Source organism: Pan troglodytes, chromosome 15 (genome assembly GCF_028858775.2).
Source record: "Pan troglodytes isolate AG18354 chromosome 15, NHGRI_mPanTro3-v2.0_pri, whole genome shotgun sequence".
Classification (NCBI taxonomy): Eukaryota; Metazoa; Chordata; class Mammalia; order Primates; family Hominidae; genus Pan; species Pan troglodytes.
This window is the reverse complement of record NC_072413.2, coordinates 32,691,764-32,716,002: the sequence shown is the minus strand read 5'-3', so window position 1 is coordinate 32,716,002 and position 24,239 is coordinate 32,691,764. Positions and strand designations below refer to the sequence as shown.

General features: G+C 45.8%; 1 pseudogene; it reads right to left on the bottom strand.

Moving 5' to 3' along the window:
- Positions 1–2,247: 2,247 nt before the first annotated feature.
- On the bottom strand, positions 2,248–2,717 carry LOC134808406 (large ribosomal subunit protein uL23-like; annotated as a pseudogene).
- Positions 2,718–24,239: the final 21,522 nt, after the last annotated feature.

Below are 24,239 nucleotides of genomic sequence, written 5' to 3'. Positions count from 1 at the left end.
TTATTTATTTATTTATTTATTTATTTATTTTTTGTGACGGAGTCTCGCTCTTGTTGCCCAGGCTGGAATGCAGTGGTGTGATCTTGGCTCTCTTCAACCTCCATCTTCTGGGTTCAAGCGATTCTTCAGCCTTAATCTCCTGGGTAGCTGGGATTACAGGTGCCCGCCACCACGCCAAGCCAATTTTTGTATTTTTAGAAAAGGCGAGGTTTCACAATGTTGGGCAGGCTGGTCTTGTACTCCTGACCTCTGGTGATCTGCCCACCTCAGCCTCTCAAAGTGCTGGGATTACAGGCAGGAGCCACCGTGCCTGGCCCACACTTGGCTAAATTTTAAATATTTTTTTGTAGAGATGGGGTCTTGCTATGCTGTCCAGGCTGGCATTGAACTCTTGGCTTCTAGCGATCCTCCCATATTGGCTTCCCAAAGTGCTGGGATTACAGACATGAGCTGCCATGGCCCAACATAAATGTAATTCCTTTGGTGGAGTTGTGGAGGCTTCGGAAATGTAGTAACTAACGTTCCATCTGTCTGAGAGGGTTGGAACCCAGAGGCCACCATTAGGAGGCTACAGGAAGGTGTCCAGCCTGGGGGTAGAACCTCTTAGCACCTGGCACCGGCAATAGGTAGCCATCGGGGAACACTCAAATGAAGGTAGGGTGAGCTGGGGTTCAAAGCCAGGATAATTGCCTCTGGGAGGCCTGGAAGGGCAAGAGGAGACAGGGACCAAGGCAGGAACTTGGCATGGAGTCAGGGGTGTGGGGAAGGGAAAGGGCTACTGGGATGGTTTAGTTGAGGACTTAGGAATCAGAGATAAGGCATTATCCAAAATGTGAGGAAAAGGTTGGGTGCGTTGGCCAGGCGAGGTGGCTTACACCTGTAGTTCCAGCACTTTGGGAGGCTGAGGCAGGCAGATCACTTGAGGTCAGGAGTTCGAGACCAGGCTGGCCAACAAAGTGAAACCCCATCTCTACTAAAAATACAAAAATTAGCTGGGCGTGGTGGCGCAGGCCTGTAGTCCCAACTACTTGGAAGGGTGAGGCAGGAGAATTGCTCGAACCCGGGAGGTGGAGGTTGCAGTGAGCCAAGATCATGCCACTCCAGCCTGGATGACAGAGTGAGACTCTGTCTCAAAAAAAAAAGGCTGGGCGCAATGGCTCATGCCTGTAATCCCAGCACTTGGGGATGCCGAGGTGGGTGGATCACAAGGTCAGGAGTTCAAGACCAGCCTGGCCGACATGGTGAAACCCTGTCTGTACTAAAAATACAAAAATTAGCTGGGCGTGGTGGTGGGCACCTGTAATCCAAGCCACTTGGGAGGATGAGGCAGGAGAATCGCTTGAACCCAGGAGGTGGAGGTTGCAATGAGCCAAGATTGTGCCAGTGCACTCCAGCCTGGGCAACAAAGAGGGAAACTCCATCTCAGGAAAAAGAAAAAAAAAAAAGCCTGGGCGTGGTGGCTTATGCCTGTAATCCCAGCACTTTGGGAAGCTGAGGCAGGCACATCACTTGAGGCCAGGAGTTCGAAATCAGCCTGGCCAACATGGTGAAACCCCATCTCTACTAAAAATACGAAAAAATTTAGCTAGGCGTGGTGGCGCTTGCCTGTGACCCCAGCTACTGGGGAAGCTAAGGCACAAGAATCACTTGAACCTGGGAGGCGGAGGTTCCAGTGAGCCAAGATCACGCCACTGTACTCCAGCCTGGATAACAGAGCAAGACTCTGTCTCAAAATAAATAAATAAATAAATAAATAAAAAAGAGGAAAAAAATCAAGTGATGGGCCGGGCGCCAGTGGCTCACACCTGTAATCCCAGCACTTTGGGAGGCCAAGGCAAGCGGATCACGAGGTCAAGAGATCGAGACCATCCTGGACAACATTGTGAAACCCCATCTCTACTAAAAATACAAAAATTAGCTGGGTGTGGTGGCATGCGCCTGTAGTCGCAGCTAGTCGGAAGGCTGAGGCAGGAGAACCGCTTGAACCCGGGAGGCAGAGGTTGCAGTGAGCCGAGATCACACCACTGCACTCCAGCCTGGGTGACAGTGAGAGACTCTGTCTCAAAAAAACAAACAAACAAACAAACAAACAAACAAAAATCAAGTGATGAGCCAAATTGTTGATGCAGACTCCTGCTGTTACTACATTTTGGAAGAGCAGAGAATCGTTAAATTCCATTAATTTTTTTTTTTTTTTTTTTTTGGTGAAAAGATACACATATTTAGAATTAGCCAGCTGGACTCAGTTTAGATGATCCCATTTTTTTTGGCACCATCCAAAACATCGTAATCTGGAGCCAGTTGAACATATGCCTTCTTCTCTCCATCAGGCCGAATCAGGGTGTTGACCTTGGCTGCATCAATGTCACGGAGCTTCTTCACAGCCTGTTTGATCTGCTGCTTGTTGGCTTTAACATCCACCCTGAACACATGTGTGGTGTTGTCTTCTATCTTCTTCATGGCGGACTCAGTGGTCCGCAGAAACTTGATGATGGCATAGTGGTCAAGCTTGTTTCTCCTGGGGGCGCTCTTCCGAGGATATTTGGGCGGCCTCCAGAGTTGCAGTGTCCTGGGCCTCTGGAAGGTGGGTGACGTGTGGGTCTTCTTTTTTTGTGGATGTGGACACCTTTCAACACTGCCTTCTTGGCCTTTAAAGCCTTCGCTTTGGCTTCGGCTTTAGGAGGGGCAAGCGCTTCCTTCTTTGCTTTCAATGCCATCTTGTGAAAAGGGCAAATTCCATTAAATTTAAGAAGGAAAACTTAAGCTAAATCTGGAAGAACATGATATAACATAATTTGGACACTTCGAGGCAAGTGGGGAAGAAATTCCAGGCATAAAGGTAGGGGCAAGCATGTGGTGTTTATGCGTGGAGGGGCGTTTTGTGGATGCGGGGGCCACCAGCATGTGTGGAGACTCTAGTAACCAGGAGATTGCAGTCTGATGGTGGAGATCTTCAAAAGCAAGACAAAGGAGTTCCTACCAGATGCAAAGGAAAACAGGGGCCCTGGGCCAAGCGCGGTGGTTCACGCCTGTAATCCCAGCACTTTGGGAGGCCATGGCGGGTGGATCACTTGAGGTTAGGAGTTTGAAACAAGCCTGGCCAACATGGTGAAGCCCCGTCTCTACTAAAAATACAAAAATCAGCTGGGTGTGTTGGCCTGTGCCTATAAACCCAGCTACTCGGGAGGCTGAGACAGGAGAATCACTTGAACCCAGGAGGTGATGGTTCCAGTGAGCCGAGATCACACCACTGCACTCCAGCCTCAGTGACAGAGCAAGACTGTCTTAAAAAAAAAAAAAAAGATCAGGTGTGGTGGCTCACGCCTGTAATCCCAGCACTTTGGGAGGCTGAGGCGGGTGGATCATCTGAGGTCAGCAGTTCGAGACCAGCCTGACCAACATGGAGAAACCCCATCTCTACTAAAAATCCAAAATTAGCCAGGCATGGTGGTTCATGCCTGTAATTGCAGCTACTTGGGAGGCTGAGAAGAGAATCGCTTGAACCGAGGAGGCAGAGGTTGCAGTGAGCTGAGTTCGCGCCATTGCACTCCAGCCTGGGCAACAAGACAGAAACTCCATCTCAAAAAAATAAAATAAAATAAAATAAAAAATTTAAAAAAAAGAAAAGAAAATAGGGGCCCTTATGCTTTGTGAGCAGAAGAATGATAAGGACAGCCATTTGTTAGGGAGGTGGTGTGAGCTGTTGATTGAAGCCTACAGATCCTGGAGTCCTGTAATTGCCAGAAAACTTTGATAATCAAATCAGAGCTGAAGATAAGGTGGGAAAGGCCTGTGGCCAGGTTTTCTAAGTCAGTTTGTGTGCTGGGGAGACTTGAAACCACCGGATAGATTCATGTCTTCCTTGGAACATCAGATTCACTTGGGAGATTTTGGGGGAAAATACATATTGAAACAATATATAATATATATTGAAACAATATATATTATATATTGAAACAATATATAATATATATTGAAACAATATATATTATATATTGAAACTATATAATATATATTGAAACAATATATATTATATATTGAAACTATATAATATATATTGAAACAATATATATTATATATTGAAACAATATATATTATATATTGAAACAATATATAATATATTGAAACAATATATAATACATTGAAACAATATATAATATATATTGAAACAATATATAATATATATTGAAACAATATATAATATATATTGAAACAATATATAATATATATTGAAACAATATATAATATATATTGAAACAATATATATTATATATTGAAACTATATATTATATATTGAAACAATATACAAGGCTGTCTTCCGGCCTCACGGGGTAACTCAGTGAGCGGTAATGAGTAAGAGGATCAGCTAAGGTATTCTTCATGGAATTGATGGGGAAGTTAAGGAGATTTAGGACGTGTCACAGTGCTGAAGCTCAGGGGCTAGCACGGACTGGAGCAGCAGAGCCAGGAAATCTCCCTCTATTTTGTGTTGACTTTGTTTTTTGAGACGTAGTTTCGCTCTAGTTGCCCAGACTGGAGTGTAATGGCGCAATCTTGGCTCACTGCAAGCTCTGTCTTCTGGGTTCAAGCAATTCTCCTACCTCAGCCTCCCGAGCAGCTGGGATTACAGGCATGTACCACCACGCCTGACTAATTTTTGTATTTTTAGTAGAGACAGGGTTTCTCCATGTTGGTCAGGCTGGTCTTGAATTCCTGACCTCAGGTAATCTGCCCACCTCGGCCTCCCAAAGTGCTGGGATTACAGGCATGAGCCACCGCACCTGGCCTGTGTTGACTTTTTTTACTACTGCCATCAAATCTGCAATCCACGTAAAGGAAAAAAAGAAAACTCTCGATTGTGGTGGTCACCTGTATAGTCCCCGCTATTTGGGAGGCTGAGGCAGGAGGTGAGGTTGGGAGAATCACTTGAGCCTAGGAGTTGGAGGCTGCAGTGAGCTATGATCGTACCATTGCTCTCTAGCCTGAGTGACAGAGCAAGACCCTGTCTAAAAACGAAACAAAACAAAACAAAAAAACCCAAAATCTCACTCAACTATTGAACTATGGACATGTCATTTTAGAACAATACCCAAATGTCAATTTATGCTATGGTAAAAGCTCCAGCTATTGTTGTACTGGCGAAATGGTGGTTTTTAGGTAATCAAAAATCTGTGTTACTTAAGATTTAAACTTGTGGACCTGAAGGGATTGTTAATGTAAACAGGCCTGGTCAAGCAGTCATACAGATGCTAATTTTTATTTTTTCCTGGGTTACTTAGAGAGGTTTAGAAGAAAATGGCTTGAGTGAAGTAGTTAAAATGAGAACAATTAGAGGTATAACAGATTGTAAGATATCATACTTATTTGCCCTTGTTTTTCTCAGAACTTCAAGCTTTCTGCTCCCAACCTCTCCTATTATGAATTTTCACGATAGTATTACATGCATGTAAGGTAAACAATATAGCATCATGTAAAGTAAAAAGTGATCTCTTTTCTTTCTTTCTTCAGTATCCCTGTCCTCAGGATTAGTAGCTGATAACTATTGTGTATTTTTTATTTTTCTTTTTGAGATAGGGTCTCGCTCTGTCATCCAGGCTGGAGTGCAGTGGCACAATCATGGCTTACTGTAGCCTCGACATCGCGGGCTCAATTGATCCTCCCACCTTAGCCTCCCGAGTACCTGGGATTACAGGCACGTAACACTACGCCTGGCTAAGTTTTAAATTTCATGTAGAGACAGGGTCTTCCTATGCTGCCCAGGCTGGTTTTGAACTCCCAGGCTCAAGTGATACTCCTGCCTTAGCCTCCCAAAGTGCTGCGATTACAGGCATAAGCTACTTCACCAGTCCTGTTACATATTTTTAAAGGACACACTATGGGCCCCTAGGCAATTTCCCAGCCATTGGGAGACTCTGGAGATAACGGTAGACAAGATTCTAGGCCTCCTACATCTTTCTTTTAACAAACATTCATCCATTCAACAAATACTTGAGTACCTCTTTTATGCCAGGCATTGCTCAAGACATTGGGGTACCTCAATGCACAAAACTGACAATGTGTTCATAGCATATATCCTGTTCTGCAAGTCTGTTGCCTTCATCTGTACCTGTTTTTTTTTTTTTTTTTTTCACTCTTGTTGCCCAGGCTGGGGTGCAATGGCGCAATCTTGGCTCACTGCAACCTCTGCCTCCTGGATTCAAGTGATTTTCCTGCCTCAGTCTCCTGAGTAGCTAGGACTACAGGCATGCACCACCACGCCTAGCTAATTTTTTTGTATTTTTAGTAGAGACAGGGTTTCGCCATATTGGCCAGGCTGGTCTTGAACTCCTGACCTCAGGTGGTCTACCCACCTCTGCCTCCCAAAGTGCTGGGATTACAGGCATGAGCCACAGCGCCCAGCCAGCTGTACCTCTTAGACATCACTGCATTTTATTTTATTTATTTTTTAGAGACAGGATCTCACTATGTTGTCCAGGCTGCTTTTGAACTTCGGGCCTTAAGTGATCCTTCCACCTTGGGCTCCTGAGTAGCTGGGATTACAGCCACATGCCACCACACCTGGCTCATCCCATGTTAGTCCAAAATGGACCCAACTCATTCTGTTCTTTTTTTTTTTTCTCGAGATGGAGTCTCGCTTTGTTGCCCAGGCTGGAGTGCAGTGGCGCGATCTCGGCTCACTGCAACCTCCACCTCCCGTGTTCAAGTGATTCTCCTGCCTCAGCCTCCGAAGTAGCTGGGACTACAGATGCGTGCCACCACACCCAGCTAATTTTTTGTATTTTTAGTAGAGATGGGGTTTCACCATGTTAGGCAGGATGGTCTCGATCTACTGACTTCCTAATCTGCCCACCTTGGTCTCCCAAAGTGCTGGGATTAGAGGCATGAGCCACCGCACCCGGCCAACTCATTCTTTTCAAAAGTTTGTCCATTGTATGAATGTATCATAATTTATGTAATCTCCTATACTGTACATTTATACTTGTGGCCTATTTTTTTGCTATTATAAATGTATTAACAGAGAGACATTTTTATGTTGTCAGCAGTTAATATGACAATCCTGCCTCTTGGGCAGAAATAATCTGGTCTGATAAACCCTGCCTGTGGAGCAGATGCCAACCTCTGGGGCTGGATTTTCAAGACTGGCCACCTGATTTTCTGAATAATAAGGGTTTGGAGGGGCCTCAGGGTGGGTCAGAGGAGAGCTGGAGGCTGAAAAGGCAGATCTTTAGAGGATTTTCCAGGGAAATGCCACTGAGAGATGTGATGTCCCACCTGTGTTTCTGCCTACCTTGGCACAGCTGCAAAAATCCCTGCATCCTCACTGTGACTGGGTTCCTGGTGGAATCCCCTGAAGGGGTGAGGTTGCGTGTTGAGGTTGGTGCAAGGTGGAACCTGAGTCAGTCTGCAGCCACATCCTGGGTTCCATAAACAATGTTTATGTGCTTTTGGTCACCAGGATGGATTTATTGCCTTAGGGCAAATTCTCAGAAGTGAAATTTCTGGTTCTTATATAGGTTGCCAAATCACACTCTTTTGGCGATTTGCAATAAATTACACTTTTATTAATAGTGATTAAAGTCCTCCTCCACCTGTAGTAACAGTGACTATCGTTTTCACCTTTGCCATTCTGTTAGGATAAAAATAACATCTAATCATTGCTTTAATTTGAATTTCTTGAGTTACTGCTGATGTCAAGCATCTTTTCGTGTTTATAAGTTGTATTTATTTCTTCCGTGAAACACTCGTTCATTCATTTCTATTGTCTTTTTTTTTTTAGATGGAGTTTCACTCTTGTTGCCCAGACTGGAGTGCAATGGTGCCATCTTGGCTCACCGCAACCTCCACCTCCTAGGTTCAAGCAATTCTCTTGCCTCAGGCTCCCGAGTAGCTGGTTATAGACATGCACCACTAAGCCCGGGTAATTTTTTTTTTTTTTTTTTTTTTTGAGACATAACGTTGCTCTGTCGCCTAGGCTGGATTGCAGTGGTGAGATCTCAGCTCACTGCAACCTCCACCTCCTGGGTTCAAGGGATTCTTCTGCCTCAGCCTCCCGAGTAGCTGGGACTACAGGCGTGTGCTACCACGCCCAGCCAATTTTTGTATTTTTAGTAAAGATGGGGTTTCACTATATTGGTCAGGCTGGTCTCGGATTCCTGACCTCATGATCTGCCCGCCTCAGCCTCCCAAAGTGCTGGGATTACAGGCATGCGCCACCATGCCCGGCTAAGTAGAGACTTTAGTAGAGACGGGATTTCTCCATGTTGGTCAGGCTGGTCTCGAACTCCCCACCTCAGGTGATCTACCCGCCTCGGCCTCCCAAAGTGTTGGGATTACAAGCATGAGCCACGGCGCCCGGCTCTTTTGTCTATTTAAAAGTATAGTTCATCTATTTTTGTTCTTTTTTTAGACTTGCTTCTCTCCGCATTTGTTTTTTGTTTTTTTTTTTGAGACAGAGTCTTGCTCTGTCACCCAGGCGGTAGTGCAATGGGGAGATCTAGGCTCACTGCCACCTCCATCTCCTGGGTTCAAGCAATTCTTGTGTCTCAGCCTCCTGAGCAGCTGGGAGTACAGGCATGCTCCACCACACCTGGCAAATTTTGTGTGTGTATGCGTGTGTGTGTAGTTTTAGTAGAGACGCGGTTTTGCCATGTTGGCCAGGCTGATCTTGAACTCTTGACCTCAGGTGATCCACTTGCGTCAGCCTCCCAAAGTGCTGGGATTACAGGTATGAACCACCATGCCTGGCTTTGTTGTTTTTTTTTTTAAGGAGTAAAGTCAACATTAACAAAGATTCTGTAGGAAGACAGAAGGATTTATGCCACTAGTTTATCTTTTCTACGTTGAGTTGTAAGAATTCTTTGTATGTTATTAGGAATATTGGAGCCAGATTATTATTATTATTTGCTTGCTGGCCCAAAGTTACTAGCTTCTGTCTCTTTTCTTTTTAATTTATTTTTATTTTTTTATTTGGCTGGAGTGCAGTGGCACGATCTCGGTTCACTGCAAACTCTGCCTCCTGGGTTCAAGTGATTCTCCTGCCTCAACCTCCCGAGTAGCTGGGACTACAGGGGCGTGCCACTACCCCCGGCTAATTTTGTATTTGTGGTAGAGACAGGGTTTCACCATATTGGTCAGGTTGGTCTCGAACTCCTGACCTCAGGTGATCCACCCGCCTCAGCCTCCCAAAGTGCTGGCATTACAGGCCTAAAATATATATATATATTTTGAGATGGAGTCTAGCTGTGTCACCCAGGCTGGAGTGTAGTGGCGCGATCTTGGCTCACTGCAACCTCTGCCTCCCGGGTTCAAGCAATTCTCCTGCCTCAGTCTCTCAAGTAGCTGGGACTACAGGTGCCTGCCACCACACCTGGATAATTTTTGTATTTTTAGTAGAGACGGCCATATTTCTATGGCCAGGCTGGTCTCGAACTCCTGACCTGGTGATCCGCCCGCCTCGGCCTCCCAAAGTGCTGGGATTACAGGCATGAGCCACTGCACCCGGCCAGGCCTAAAGTATTTTTTAAACAGACAGAAGCAGGCTGGGTGCGGTGACTCACGCCTGCAATCCCAGCACTTTGGAAGGCCGAGGCTGGCAGATCATCTGAGGTCAGGAGTTCGAGACCAGCCTGGCCAACATGACGAAACCCTATCTGTACTAAAAATACAAAAATTAGCTAGGCATGGTGGTGGGTACCTGTAATCACAGCTACTTGGGAGGCTGAGACAGGAGAATCGCTTGAGCCTGTATGTGGAGGTTGCAGCGAGCCGAGATTCTACCACTGCACTCCATCCTGCACAACAGAGTGAGACTCTGTCTTAAAAAAAAATTATTTAAATAGCTTTTGAGGTTTAAGTGGTTTTCTGTTACATGGATGAATTAAGTAGTGGTGAATTCTGAGATTTTAGTGCATCTGTCACTTGAGTAGTGTACATTGTGCCTAATATGTAGTTTTTCATCCCTAGTCCCCCTCCTACCCCCCACTTCTGAGTCTCTAAATTCCATTATGTCACTCTGTACGCTTTTGCGTACTCATAGCTTAGCTCCCACTTATAAGTGAGAACATACTGCTTTTGGTTTTCCACTCCTGTGTTAGCCTAATGGCTTAGCATAATGACTCCACCTCCATCCAAGTTGCTGCAAAAGATGTTATTTCTTTTTATGGCTGAGTAGTATTCCATGGTGTATATATACCACATTTTCTTTATCCATTCATTAGTTGATGGGCATTTAGGTTGGTTCCACACCTTTGCAATTGTGAATTGTGCTACTATAAACATATGTATGCAAGTGTCTTTTTCATATAAAGTCTTTTCCTTTGAGTAGATACCCAGTAATGGGATTGCTGGATAGAATCGTAGATCTACTTTGAGCTCTTTAAGGAATCTCCATACTGTTTTCCATAAAGGTTGTACTAAGTTACATTCCCACTAGCAGCGTATAAATATTTCCTTTCCCCTACGTCCATACCAACATTTATTGTTTTTTTGACTTTTTAATAATGGCCATTTTTGCTAGGTGCGGTGGCTCGTGCCTGTAATCCCAGCACTTTGGGAGGCTGGGGGGGGGGGTGGATTGCCTGAGGTTGGGAGTTCAAGACCAGCCTGACCAACATGGAGAAACCCTGTCTCAACTAAAAATACAAAATTAGCCGGGCATGGGTGGCACATGCCTGTAATCCCAGCTACTCAGGAGGCTGAGGCAGGAGAATCACTTGAACCTGGGAGGCGGAGGTTGCAGTGAGCCAAGATCATGCCACTGCACTCCAGCTTGGGGCAACAAGAGTGAAACTGTTGCAAAAAATAAATAAATAAATAAAAAATGGCCATTTTTGCAGGAGTAAGGTGGTATCTCACTGTGTTGTTTTTTTTTGTTTGTTTTTGTTTTTGAGACAGAGTCTCACTCTGTCGCCCGGGCTGGAGTGCAGTGTTGCGATCTCGGCTCACTGCAAGCTCTGCCTCTCGGGTTCATGTCATTCTCCTGCCTCAGCCTCCCGAGTAGCTGGGACTACAGGCACCTGCCACCACACCTGGCTAATTTTTTGTATTTTTTTAGTAGAGACAGGGTTTCATCATGTTAGCCAGGATGGTCTTGATCTCCTGACCTTGTGATCTGCCCACCTCGGCCTCCCAAAGTGCTGGGACTACAGGCGTGAGCCACCGCGCCCGGCCCTCACTGTGGTTTTGATTTACATTTCCCTAATAAGTAGTGATGTTGAGCATTTTTTCCTTATGTTTGTTGGCCATTTGTATATCTTCTTTTCAGAAATATCTATTCTTATTCTTTGGCCACTTTTTGATGGGATTGTTTTTTTCTTGCTGGTTTGTTTGTGTTCCTTGTAGATTCTGAATACTAGTCATTTGTTCTATGCATAGTTTGCAAATATTTTCTCCCATTCTGGGGGTTGTCTGTTTCCCGTCCTTATTTCTTTTGCTGTGCAGAAGCTTTTTAGTTTAATTAGGTCTCATTTACTTATTTTTGTTTTCATTGCCTTTGCTTTTGGGGTCTCAGTCATGAATTCTTTGCCTAGGCCAGTGTCTACAAGAATTTTTCCAATGTTGTCTTCTAGAATTTTTACGGTTTCAGGTCTTAGATTCAAGTCTTTGATCCATCTTGAGTTGATTTTTTTTTTTCGTATTTATTGATCATTCTTGGGTGTTTCTCGGAGAGGGGGATTTGGCAGGGTCATAGGATAATAGTGGAGGGAAGGTCAGCAGATAAACATGTGAACAAGGGTCTCTGGTTTTCCTAGGCAGAGGACCCTGCGGCCTTCCGCAGTTTTTGTGTCCCTGGGTACTTGAGATTAGGGAGTGGTGATGACTCTTAACGAGCATGCTGCCTTCAAGCATCTGTTTAACAAAGCACATCTTGCACCGCCCTTAATCCATTTAACCCTGAGTGGACACAGCACATGTTTCAGAGAGCAAGGGGTTTGGGGTAAGGCCATAGATTAACAGCATCCCAAGGCAGAAGAATCTTTCTTAGTACAGAACAAAATGGAGTCTCCCATGTCTACTTCTTTCTACACAGACACAGCAACAATCTGATTTCTCTTTCCTTTCCCCACACTTCCCCCCCTTCCACTAGACAAAACCGCCATCGTCATCATGGCCCGTTCTCAATGAGCTGCTGGGTACACCTCCCAGACGGGGTGGCGGCCGGGCAGAGGGGCCCCTCACTTCCCAGATGGGGCGGCTGGCCGGCAGGGGCTGTCCCCCACCTCCTGGAGGGGGTGGCTGCCGGGCAGAGATGCTCCTCACTTGCCAAACGGGGTGGCTGCCGGGCGGAGGGGCTCCTCACTTCTCAGACGGGGTGGCGGTCGGGCAGAGAAACTCCTCAGTTCCCAGACGGGGTCCGGCCGGGCAGAGGCGCTCCTCACATCCCAGACGGGGTGGCGGGGCAGAGGTGCTCCCCACATCTCAGACGATGGGAGGCTGGGCAGAGACCCTCCTCACTTCCTAGATGGGATGGCGGCCGGGAAGAGGCGCTCCTCACTTCCCAGACTGGGCAGCCAGGCAGAGGGGCTCCTCACATCCCAGACGATGGGCGGCCAGGCAGAGACGCTCCTGGCTTCCCAGACGGGGTGGCGGCCGGGCAGAGGCTGCAATCTCAGCACTTTGGGAGGCCAAGGCAGGCAGCTGGGAGGTGGAGGTTGTAGCCAGCCCAGGTCAGCCACTGCACTCCAGCCTGGGCAACATTGAAACTGAGTGAGCGAGACTCTGTCTGCAATCCCGACACCTCGGGAGGCCGAGGCTAGCAGATCACTCGTGGTTAGGAGCTGGAGACCAGCCCGGCCAACACTGTGAAACCCTGTCTCCACCAAAAAAATACGAAACCAGTCAGGTGTGGCGGCGTGCGCCTGCAATCCCAGGCACTCGGCAGGCTGAAGCAGGAGAATGAGGCAGGGAGGTTGCAGTGAGCCGAGATGGCAGCACTACAGTCCAGCCTCCGCTCGGCATCAGAGGGAGGCCGTGGAGAGAAAGAGAGGGAGAGGGAGACCGTGGGGAGAGGGAGGGGGAGGGGGAGGGAGAGAGGGAGAGGGAGAGGGAGAGCTTGAGTTGATTTTTATATAAGCTGAGAGGCAGGGGGTACAGTTTCATCTACATGTTGGCTTGCCAGTTTTCCCAGCACCATTTATTAAACAGGGTATCCATTCCCCAGTTTATGTTTTTGTATGCTTTGTTGAAGATCAGTTGGCTTTACATAATTGGTGTTATTTCTGGGTTCTCTTTTCAGTTCCATTGGTCTATGTGGAAGCCAGATTATTTTAATGAATATTCTGCAGTTGATTTCCCTTTTCTGTAATTTTCTTCAGTTTCCTATGTTGTGTAATCACATTTAATATATTTTTCAATTATTTCAGTTTGATTTTAGTTTTCTGTTTTTTTGGAGACAGGGTCTCACTCTGTTACCCAGGATGGAATGTAGTAGTGTGATCATAGCTCACTGCAGCCTTGAACTCCTGAGCTCAAGTGATCCTCCTGCCTCAACCTCCCAGTAGCTAGGACTACAGATGTGTGCCACCATGCCTAGCTATTTTTTTTTTTTTTTTAGTTTTTGTAGGGATAGGGGTCTTGCTATGTTGCCCAGGCTTGTTTTGAACTCCTGGCCTTGAGCAATTTTCCTGAAGCACTGGAATTATGGGTATAAACCATCATGCACAGCCTAAAAGGGGAATTTCTAATGAATCTCTGAAGCTTTTCTTATTGTTTGAATTTTAGGAGAAAGGTTTTTTCCCCTGGCTTACTCTGCTTATCTAAAGACTTTGAAACAACTCTGACATCTTCAAAATGTGTTGACATTTGTTGAATTTCGGCATTAGTAGCTGTATTAATCTGTTCTCACACTGCTAATAAAGACATACCTGAGACTAGGTAATTTATAAAGGAAAGAGGTTTAATTGACTCACATTTCCACATGACTGGGGAGGTCTCACAATCATGGCTGAAGGCAAATGAAGAGCAAAGTCATGTCTTACCTGTCAGCAGGCAAGAGAGAATGAGAACCAAGCGAAAGGGGAAACCCTTTATAAAATCATCTGGTCTCATGAGACTTATTCACTACTAGGAGAACAGTATGGAAAAAACTGCCCCCATGATTCAATTATCATCTCCCACTGGGCCCTACCCTTGACACATGGAGATTATTATAATTCAAGGTGACATTTGGGTGGAGACACAGCCAAGCCATATCAGGAGCCAACTAGCATGAAGATTTGTTTTGGGAGGGTATCAGAGATTCTAATTCCTAGAACTCATTAGATCAATGACAGATAATCCAACTTTATTGTACACATAATTCATAAAATTATAATGAGTTAGGGCTGGGCATGGTGGCTCATGCCTGTAATCTCAGCACTTTGGGAGGCCGAGGCGGACAGATCACAAGATCAGGAGTTCAAGACCAGCCTGGCCAACATGGCCAAACCCTGTCTCTACTAAAAATACAAAACACAGACGGGTGTGGTGGCTGGCACCTATAATCCCAACTACTCGGGAGGCTGAGGCAGAATCGCTTGAAACTGGGAGCCAAGATAATGCACTCCAGCCTGGGCGAGAAGAGCAAGACTCCGTCTCAAAACGAAAAACAAAAAACAAAAAACATGAGTTAGGGCAATGTCAGATAATCCAGCTTTTATTGTACATATAATTTCTAAACTTATAATTAGATAATATATAATGTGATATAGAATGATATGGGACATCTGCTCCTAAGTCCCTGGCCTTATGTAATACACATTCCAGATGGGACTGAAGTTAAGCAGTAGGAAGCTCAGCATTCTAGCGTCAATGACACAAAACACTAATTTGCTTTAATGACCAGATGTGTAATTTAAGCAAATAGTTGGAAACCACCTCCACTTTAAATTTGTTCGAACTCTTTCAGGACCTTAAATTGATTCAGTTATGTTCAGCTCAAATAGCACAGTCTAAAAACTATTTGATATAATTTTCAGAGTTATAGAAGTTATTTTACTTTAACAAATTATTATTTTATAGAATTCTGCCTCATAGTGGACTGCTAATTGAATCATCTCTCTATAAAATAGCCAGATCACCTACATATGAATTTTAGACTTTAGGTAAGCACCCTAAAATTGCTGGTCATCTGTCAAAATGATTTGCTTTTCACATCAAGTTTCCACGGCAAATTATTTTATATTCTATTCTATCTGTATCCCCAGAGGTTATTATAAAGGATACAAAGAATGACACAATGGGCACGGATTGATATTTATTTGCAACATAAAGGAGGCTAACCATGAAATCACTACTATATTTGGATATGGAAATTAGAACGAGTCAGGAGAAGTAGGAGATGTTATGTGAAACTAGTTTAAATAGAGCCTCTAGTTTACATTCATTTGCTAAAGAGACAGGCTGGTTCAAGACTGATGGCATCTGACAGGGCACACTTGGCTCTTGCTCTTGGACATCCCTTCCTCCAAACAGCAGAGCCCCACCCTTCCAGCCAAACACTGCACCTCCAGCCTTCCCCTTCTCACGGCAGCCTCAGTGCCTCAGCCTCCTCAGCCTCTTCTTCAACTACTAGCTTCTTCAACTTCTTCAGCTTCCTCAGCTTTCTCTGACTCCCCAGCCTCCACACCTTTTTTGCATCCTTGGAGTCTCAGCCTCTTTGTCTCCTTGTATCCTCAGCCTCTGACTTCTCGAGCCTCGACTCCTTGGTCTCCTCCGTTCTCATCGGCTTTCGCAGTCTGGACCTCCCTCTCTCAGCCTCCTCTTTCATTTATCTGGGTATTTGAATGGACTCTTTGCATTTATTTCTGGTGGGAAGAGGACAAGATCCTGCCACCCTTCTCCTTCCACAGGTCTGTAGATAATGCATTTTGCAAGGAAAATCAAGTTTTCATTTTCCTGAAGAGTTGAGGTCAGAGTAGGGACTGATGGTGCTGACAGTAAAGCCCCTGTGTGGTGGGATAAAAGCCTTCACTGCCAGCTGCTCATCTAGAAAATCACCTAAAGTACTGGCATCTAGATTGTCAGCTGACATCAGGGGTCCTCGTCTACCAGGACATCCTCCATTGCTCCTTGGTTTCTCAGCAGTGACTAGTGAGTAGGGTAGTGCCAAACAACAGTATTAGACATCAGGCCTTGGAGGCCGGGTGCGGCCTCAGCTGGGCGTGGTGGCACGCGCCTGTAGTCCCAGCTACTCATGAAGCTGAGGCAGGAGAATCACTGGAACCCGGGCGGCGGAGGTTGCAGTGAGCGAAGATCGCGCCACTGCATTCAAGCCTGGGCAACAGAGTGAGACTCCGTCTCAAAAAAAAAAAAAAAAAAAAGAAACCAGGCCTTGGGGCCTGGCATACAGTAGCTAAGTGGTTAGCTACTGTATGTATGGTGGTTAGATAAACCTTCTTGGAACTCCTTTATTTTGAATGAAATTACCATATTTAGCCATAGTTCAATGTGTTTACACAGAAAATTGCTGAGAGAAACTCCAAATTTGATTCTGCCCCCCGCCACCTCGCTGCCTTTTTTTTTTTTCAAGATGGAGTCTTGCTCTGTCGCCCAGGCTGGAGTGCAGTGGCGCCATCTCGGCTCACTGTAACCACCACCTCCTGGGTTCATGCAATTCTCCTGCTTTAGCCTCCCAAGTAGCTGGCATTACAGGCGCCCACACCACACCCAACTGATTTTTGTATTTTTAGTAGACATGGGGTTTTACCATGTTGGTCAGGCTAGTTTTGAACTCCTGACCTCAAGTGATCTGCCCATGTCAGCCTCCCAAAGTGCTGGGATTACAGATGTGAGCCACTGTGCCCACCTGTGCCCCACCTCTACACCCTTTTTTTTTTTTTTTGAGACGGAGTCTCACACTGTTGCCTGGGTTGGAGTGCAGTGGTGTGATCTTGGCTCACTGCAACCTCCGCCTCCCGGGTTCAAGCGATTCTCCTGCCTCAGCCTCCCAAGTAGCTGGGATTACAGGCGCCCACCACTATGCCCAGCTAATTTTCTGTATTTTTAGTAGAAGCGGGGTTTCATCATGTTGGCCAGGCTGGTCTTGAACTCCTGACCTTGTGATTTGCCCACCTTGGTGTCCCAAAGTGCTGGGATTATAGGCGTGAGCCACTGTGCCCGCCTTTTTTTTGAGACGGAGTCTTGCTCTGTTGCCCAGGCTGGAGTGCAGTGGCACGATCTTGGCTCACTGCAGACTCCACCTCCTGGGTTCAAGGGATCCTCTTGCCTCAGTCTCCCTAGTAGCTAGGACTAGAGGTGCACGCCACCACTAATTTTTGTATTTTTAGTAGAGACGGGGTTTCACCATGTTGGCCAGGCTGGTCTCGGACTCCTGACCTCAAGTGATCCACCTGCCTCGGCCTTCCAAAATGCTGGGATTATAGGCATGAGACCAAGCCTGGATGATTCTGTTCCATTTTGAGGCACATGCATTTGCTGAACTCTTCTTATTCCACAATGATAGCCTATTTGAATAAAATACATATAGATGAAATGTTGATAGTAGTTCTGTTTATTTTCTTTATTTGTGCCTTTCAGTATTTGCTATAATAAAAAAATGCATAAAAGTTTTAGCAACCTTTTACTGTGTTTTGAGACATTGTGTAATATATCTTGAGGGTTTTCTTTTGTTTATACTCAAATTTACTAGCCTTGCTTGATCTTTTTCCTCCCTATATCGAGTGACCAGATCAGCACTTTTTCTGCCCTGGGAACCAAATGTCACCCCTGCTTTTCCATCTGCTGGCCCTGGAACCCTCTGGCTTTTCATCTCCTCCTTTTCTTTCTCATACCCCAACAAACAGTTCCCTCAGTGCTCCTGGAATAGCTCAGCTGTGTCCCAGCAGGAGGGACTCAGGTCTAGAACCCAGAGGTTACTGTGGCTGTCAGTCTAGGAATATCATGAAAACCTAGCAGGCAGGGGGAATCCCATATTTTGTGGCCTTCCTGTGTGCACATGTCTCCTACACAGGGCCATGAACTCCTCAAGGGCTGGCTCTATGCTACCTGCCCTATCACTCCCACAGCCCCTGGCAAAGGTAGGCCCTTTACACATTTTTTTTTTTTTTTTTTTAAGATGGAGTTTCACTCTTGATGCCCAGGATGGAGTGCAATGGCACAATCTCTACTCACTGCAACCTCCGCCTCCCGGGTTCAAGCGATTCTCCTGCCTCAGCCTCTCAAGTAGCTAGGATTACAGGCACTTGCCACCATGCCTGGCTGATTTTTGTATTTTTATTTATTTATTTAGAGAAGGAGTTTCGCTCTTGTTGCCCAGGCTGGAGTGCAATGGCACGGTCTCGGCTCACTGCAACCTTCGCCTCCCAGGTTCAAGCGATTCTCCTGCCTCAGACTCCTGAGTAGCTGGGATTACAGGCTTGCGCCATGACGCCCGGCTAATTTTGTATTTTTTTTTTTTTTTTTAGTAGAGACAGGGTTTCTTCATGTTGGTCAGGCTGGTCTCAAACTCCCGACCTCAGGTGATCCGCCCACCTCGGCCTCCCAAAGTGCTCGGATTACAGGCATGAGCCACCGCGCCCAGCCTAATTTTTGTATTTTTAGTAGAGATGGGGTTTACACCATGTTGGCCAGGCTGGTCTCAAACTCCTGACCTCAGGTGATCTGCCTGCCTCAGCCTCCCAAGGTGCTGGGATTACAGGCGTGAGCCACCGTCTGGCCAGTACAGTCTTAAACTTAATTACATCATCGTTTCCATAGGCCATATGAACTTATGTCTTTTTAGACCATAGACTCTCTGAGAGCAGAGGTCATGTGACATTGGTCTTTCTGTAACTTGGCACTGGCTCAGCCACTGTATTGTGGGCACAAGGCAGTGGGCAGTAAGTGAAGGGGTTGGTGGAACTACCAGGTAATTGGAACTGAAAAGACAAGTGAAAACTTTCAGGATACAGACAACATGAAATAGTTTTCTGAAAACCTGTCATTTTTTTTCTCATAGGTTGGAAATACTTTTAGTATAGAAGTTTTCTTGGATCTGAAAGTACGAGATGATCCACGGTTAATAAACAGGGATAGCCAGCGGCAGCAGGTAAGCCACGTTTGGGTGACAATAGTCAGCTCACGCACTTGAGAGTGAGGTTGTATGGGGACATATCCTAACAAAGGAGGCAGACCTGAGACACTTGGAGGAATGACTCGTTGTCACCCAGGGACAGAAACAAGGGGTGGGAGGAGGAAAAGGGATGTAAAACTGGTATGCCATTTCTGGCCTGAAAATCAAGGTTCTTTCTGTCATAAACAGGAATGAGAAAGGTGGAAAGAAAAGTTAGTTTGTGGTGCAAGATTAGTTTGTGTCCTTGAACTTCAGTGTCCATTATTAAATAGGAGCCGTACTTGCTCTGATGAAATGAGATAATGAAAGCACTCTGTAAACTAGGAAGGACCAGATGATTGTAATGTGTTAGTGATAATCGTTATCATTTTAATTATATTTAAATACATCCTGCCAGCAGGTAGAATAAAGACCTGAAGTGCTATTTGGGATCCAAAGGGAGGGCCGAGCCACCTGAGGAAGCAGGCATGAATGGGGAGAGGCAGAGGAGCCAACAGATCTCTAGGAATGCAGAAGAAAACAGGTTTTTTCAAAGGAATCCAAGGAGCAGTGAGAACTCCCGGAGCAGTTTGGATAGTGCATTGTGGTAGAAACCAAGACTGTGGGGAGTTTTTAGAAGGTAGAAATGTTCAGCAGTGGCCGGGCGCGGTGGCTCATGCCTGTAATCCCAGCACTTTGGGAGGCCAAGGTGGGCAGATCACCTGAGGTCGGGAGTTCGAGACCAGCCTGGCTAACACAGTGAAACCCTGTCTCTACTAAAAATATAAAATTAGCCAGGCGTGGTGGTGCGTGCCTGTAATCCTAACTGCTAGGGAGACTGAGGTAGGAGAATCGCTTGAACCCAGGAGGCGGAGGTTGTAGTGAGCCGAGATCACGCCATTGTACTCCAGCCCGGGTGACAGAGTGAGACTCCGTCTCAAAAAAAAAAAAAAAAAAAGGAAAAAAGAAATGTTCAGTAGTGTGAAATGCTGCAGAGAGGTTGAGTAAGAAGATGATTAAACTTCATTGAATTTGGCTTGAAGGAAGTTTTGGTAAACTTGAGGAAATTGTTTCAGTAGGGGGTAGAGAGAGAACCCAGATTTTGTATGTTTTGGAGGGGTGGTTGGACTAGGTCTTTAGGTATCACCACAACTGCAGGTACTTCACAGACAAAAAAAAGATAGCTTAATGTAATTTTGTAACTCTCATTCCAAAAAAGGATTTGGACCAGCGAAGTGGGGAGAAGTAGTTCAAAAAGGGCAGAAAGATTAGCTGAGAATGTTTGGAAGGTGCAGGAAAGTGGAAGAGGAGAGAGAGGAGACTCTTGATCTGTGACAGAAAGTGACAAAGTCCAAGAGGAGGGCATAGCTTTACAGATTAGAGATAACTCTCATGAGGCTGGGAGAAAATGTGCGGTGGTAAGTGTAGGGTGGTGATGGTTGTGAGGAAGGGGAGGGCTTGTAAAGGATGTTTGGAGGATCTCAGAGCATTGGGAGAGCACAAGAGAGGCAGAGCAGGAGGGAGGCTGCCCACTGAGTGCAGAGTAAGAGAGAATTGGATAGAATTGGGCAGTTTAAGAAGAGAGGCTGTGAAACTGTCCTGGAAAAAAATGCTAGATATTTAGCAAATGTTTCTTGTAGTATAAAGAGCATACAAAAATTCCAAAATACAAATATCTTTTTTTTTTTTTAGACACAGTTTCACTTTGTTGCCCAGGCTGGAGTGCAGTGGCCCGATCTTGGCTTACTGCAACCTCTGCCTCCCAGGTTCAAGCGATTCTTGTGCCTCAGCCTCCACAGTAGCTGGGACTACAGGTACATGCCACCATTCCTAGCTAATTTTTGTATTATTAATAGAGATGGGGTTTCGCCATGTTGGCCAGGCTGGTCTCAAACTCCTGACCTCCAGTGATCTGCCTGCCTCAGCCTCCCAAAGTGCTGGGATTATAGGCTTGAGCCACCATGCCGTCTCAAATATTTATTGTCCATACCCAACTAAAAACTGTGCATTTTCACAAAATTCTGAAAATATATAGTAACTAGATCCTTAATAAATGCTGGTCGAATTAAGGTCTATTTATTAGATTTCAGCTAGGCACTGACCTTATTTATGAATACAACTATGTGGCTCTGTGTGTGTGTGTGTGTGTGTGTGTGTGTGTAAGTTGTTGCAGTTGGCATTCTATTTTTTTATTTTTATTTTTGCATACCCAACTCAGACCTAATTATGCCAGTAGCTTTGACCCAGGGCTCTGCTTTGAACAGGTTGGCAGCCCTGGGCTGACATGCTTTCCTATGCCCCTTCTCCTCTCTGGGCAGAGCGCCTGAGGTTGGGCAGTGTTCATGGGCTATTTGTTGCTTCCATCACCTGCCTCACCTGCTACCTCAGGGCTGAGCTTTGCTAACGCACAAAATGACTTCTTACTAACATGTATTTGAAAGACTGAAAGTGAGTCAAGGTCCTGGTTTGCTGATTAGACAGCAATCAGTGGTTGCCCCATAGTCCTGGAAACCACTTGGGGCCTGCTGGTGTCTGTCCTGATGCTGCTGTAAGTCAGATGTTGAGGTCAGCCTGGCCCACTTAGCCATCAGCACTACGTTGCTAAGGTGCCAATGTTCTGCCTTCCCATTCTGCCCTGGTATTTCCATCTTCCAGGCACATCCCTGCAACTGAACCCTTCTTGCCAACCCTCTCTCTCTTGCCCCCGACTTCACTTACCTGTATAAACAAAGACTCCTCTACTGTCACCCTCTTTGGGAACACTCTATCTCTTTCTTTTCCCCTGAGGATATGACCTAAGTCCTCCTACCACAGAGCTGGAGGTGGGACTGGGGGTGGGGTGGGATTGGCTTTCTTCTTGCTCTCCAGTACTGCCTCCTAACCAAAACCATGTGCCACTGGGCTTTGCCCCCTTCATCCACCTGTCTCCTGAGTTTTTCTCTATGCTCACTGAAGACTTTGACATTTGCTTTACAGACTTTTCCTCTCGACACTTAGTCCTGCCATCATCCTGGACAACTGTATCTTTCCTGTGGTCTTTACTATCCCCTCCACTCCACTTTAGTTGCCTATCCCATGGTCACAACCTGTGCCTGGTCATTGTCTAAGACTGGCCTATTTCTGTACTCCTAAGCTTCAGAAGCACAGCCGTGGCCCTCCTCCTCCAACATAGACTCTCTCCCATGCACCTACTCCTACAGTTTCCAACCTCACACAGCTCTGGACTACTCCATTTTATCTTTTTATCATTTACTTCCCTCTGTGACCTAATTCTCCTAGTCATTATTTCAATTATTCTCTCTCCATCAACCTTCTTGCTTGTTTCTCCATTGTATCCATCCAGCAAACCCTGCCTTGGAGGAAGTCTCCTAATTCAACTTCTCTAGTTCTATATATACTCGGTACTTGTGTATTGTTGGTAAAAACTGTATGGTTTTTCTGCCTGACAATCCTTAGGCAGCTTTAGGAAACTTCTCCCATCTCCCTTTTTCTTTTTCATACCCTCCACTCTTCAACATCTTGCTCACTCTCAACAAGAGGCCTTTATTTTTTCACTAAGAAAACTGATGTTGTAAGGTAGGGAGTTCCTTAATTACTTGTCTGTGTTTATGTCCATCTGGCTCCCATCTTTCCATCCTCCTTCTCTTGGGGAAAGAGCTACCAGTTCCTGTTTATTAAGGCTTTGGATCTGGTCCCCCAGCCCACCATCTTTATCCATGTCTTTACTCTAAGCCCATAAACTTGTTTACCCCTTTCCCATCTGAAAATGAAACCAAACCGAAACCCTTGCCACCATTCTATCTCCTTCCCTCCACAGGCAAGCTTCCTGCAAAACTAAGCCTGAATTAACTGTCTTCATTGTTTTACTTCCTGTTCTCTCCTCAGCCTTCTATAATCCGGCTTCTGTCCTATCATCATTCCACAATGAAATGCTGAGTCATCAATCTAGCCCCATGTGGACAAAACAAATTGGTGCTTCCCTTCCTTATTTTGCTTATCCTCCCTGAGCCATTTGTTCTGCTGGCTGTCCCTTCCTCCATTAGCTTCTCCTGTATGTCTCTCCTCATTGTTGTCAAATCTCAGGTAGCTCCTTTCCTGTATTGGCTTCCTTTGGACTCTCATTGGCCAAATGCCAGAATCTCTGGGTTTATTCTGTACCCTGCTCTTCCTGTTCTATGTGCTTTCCTTGGGTGACCTCATCTGCTCTTCTGGCTTCAATGACCAGGGACATATTGAAAATTCATATGCCTCTAGTTCCATTCAGGCTTCACTTCTGAGTTCCAAACCATGTGCTCAATTGTCCCCTGGACAACTCCATTTAAGTGTCCCTCAGGTACCTCAGACATAGCTTCATCCTAACAAAATCAATATCTTTTCAGCCAAACGTCTTCCTTCGGTTTCTTTGTATTGTCATCATCCAGGATCTCAGCCTCTTTTCCTCATTTCTAGTCAGTCACCAACTTTAGTGAGATGAGGTGGTAGAGCTGGTCTCCGAGAGACACGCAGTGGATTGGGAGCTACTAACAGTGAGGACAACCACCTGGCAGACATGGTGCTAGGGAGTGGGCTCAGTAAAGGAAGGGTGGCTACGGGTGATGCTTCCAATCTTGGGTGAATTTTACGTAGCATCACCAGATGCTGAGGGTAGTTGGAGTTCTCGAGGAAAAAGGAACGAGCTTGCCTGTGCCTGAACAGGAACAGGGACAGAAAGAAGTCCAAAACAGTTAAGTTTGAAAGTAGGAGGGCACGTGTACCTGCATCTCTGAGGGGTAAGGAGGTTTCAAGTGTTTGTGGGTTCTACCTTTGTAATGTCTTCCCAACCTGTTTTTTCCCTCAGTAGCCTCCAGGCTACTACCCACACCCAAGTCTTGTTCCGAAAGCAATTTTTTTTTTTTTTAAACGGAGTCTTGCTCTTATTGCCCAGGCTGGAGTGCAATGGTGTGATCTCAGCTCACTACGACCTCCGCCTCCCGGGTTCAAGCGATTCTCCTGCCTCAGCCTCCCAAATAGTTGGGATTACAGGCACCCACCACCACGCCCGGCTAATTTTTTATATTTTTAGTAGAGACGGGGTTTCACCATGTTGGCCAGGCTGGTCTGGAACTCCTGACCTCATGTGATCCACCCGCCTTGGACTCCCAAAGTGCTGGGATTACAGGTGTGAGCCACCACGCCCAGCCCTGAAAGAAAATCTTATTTAAGTTGTTGGCTC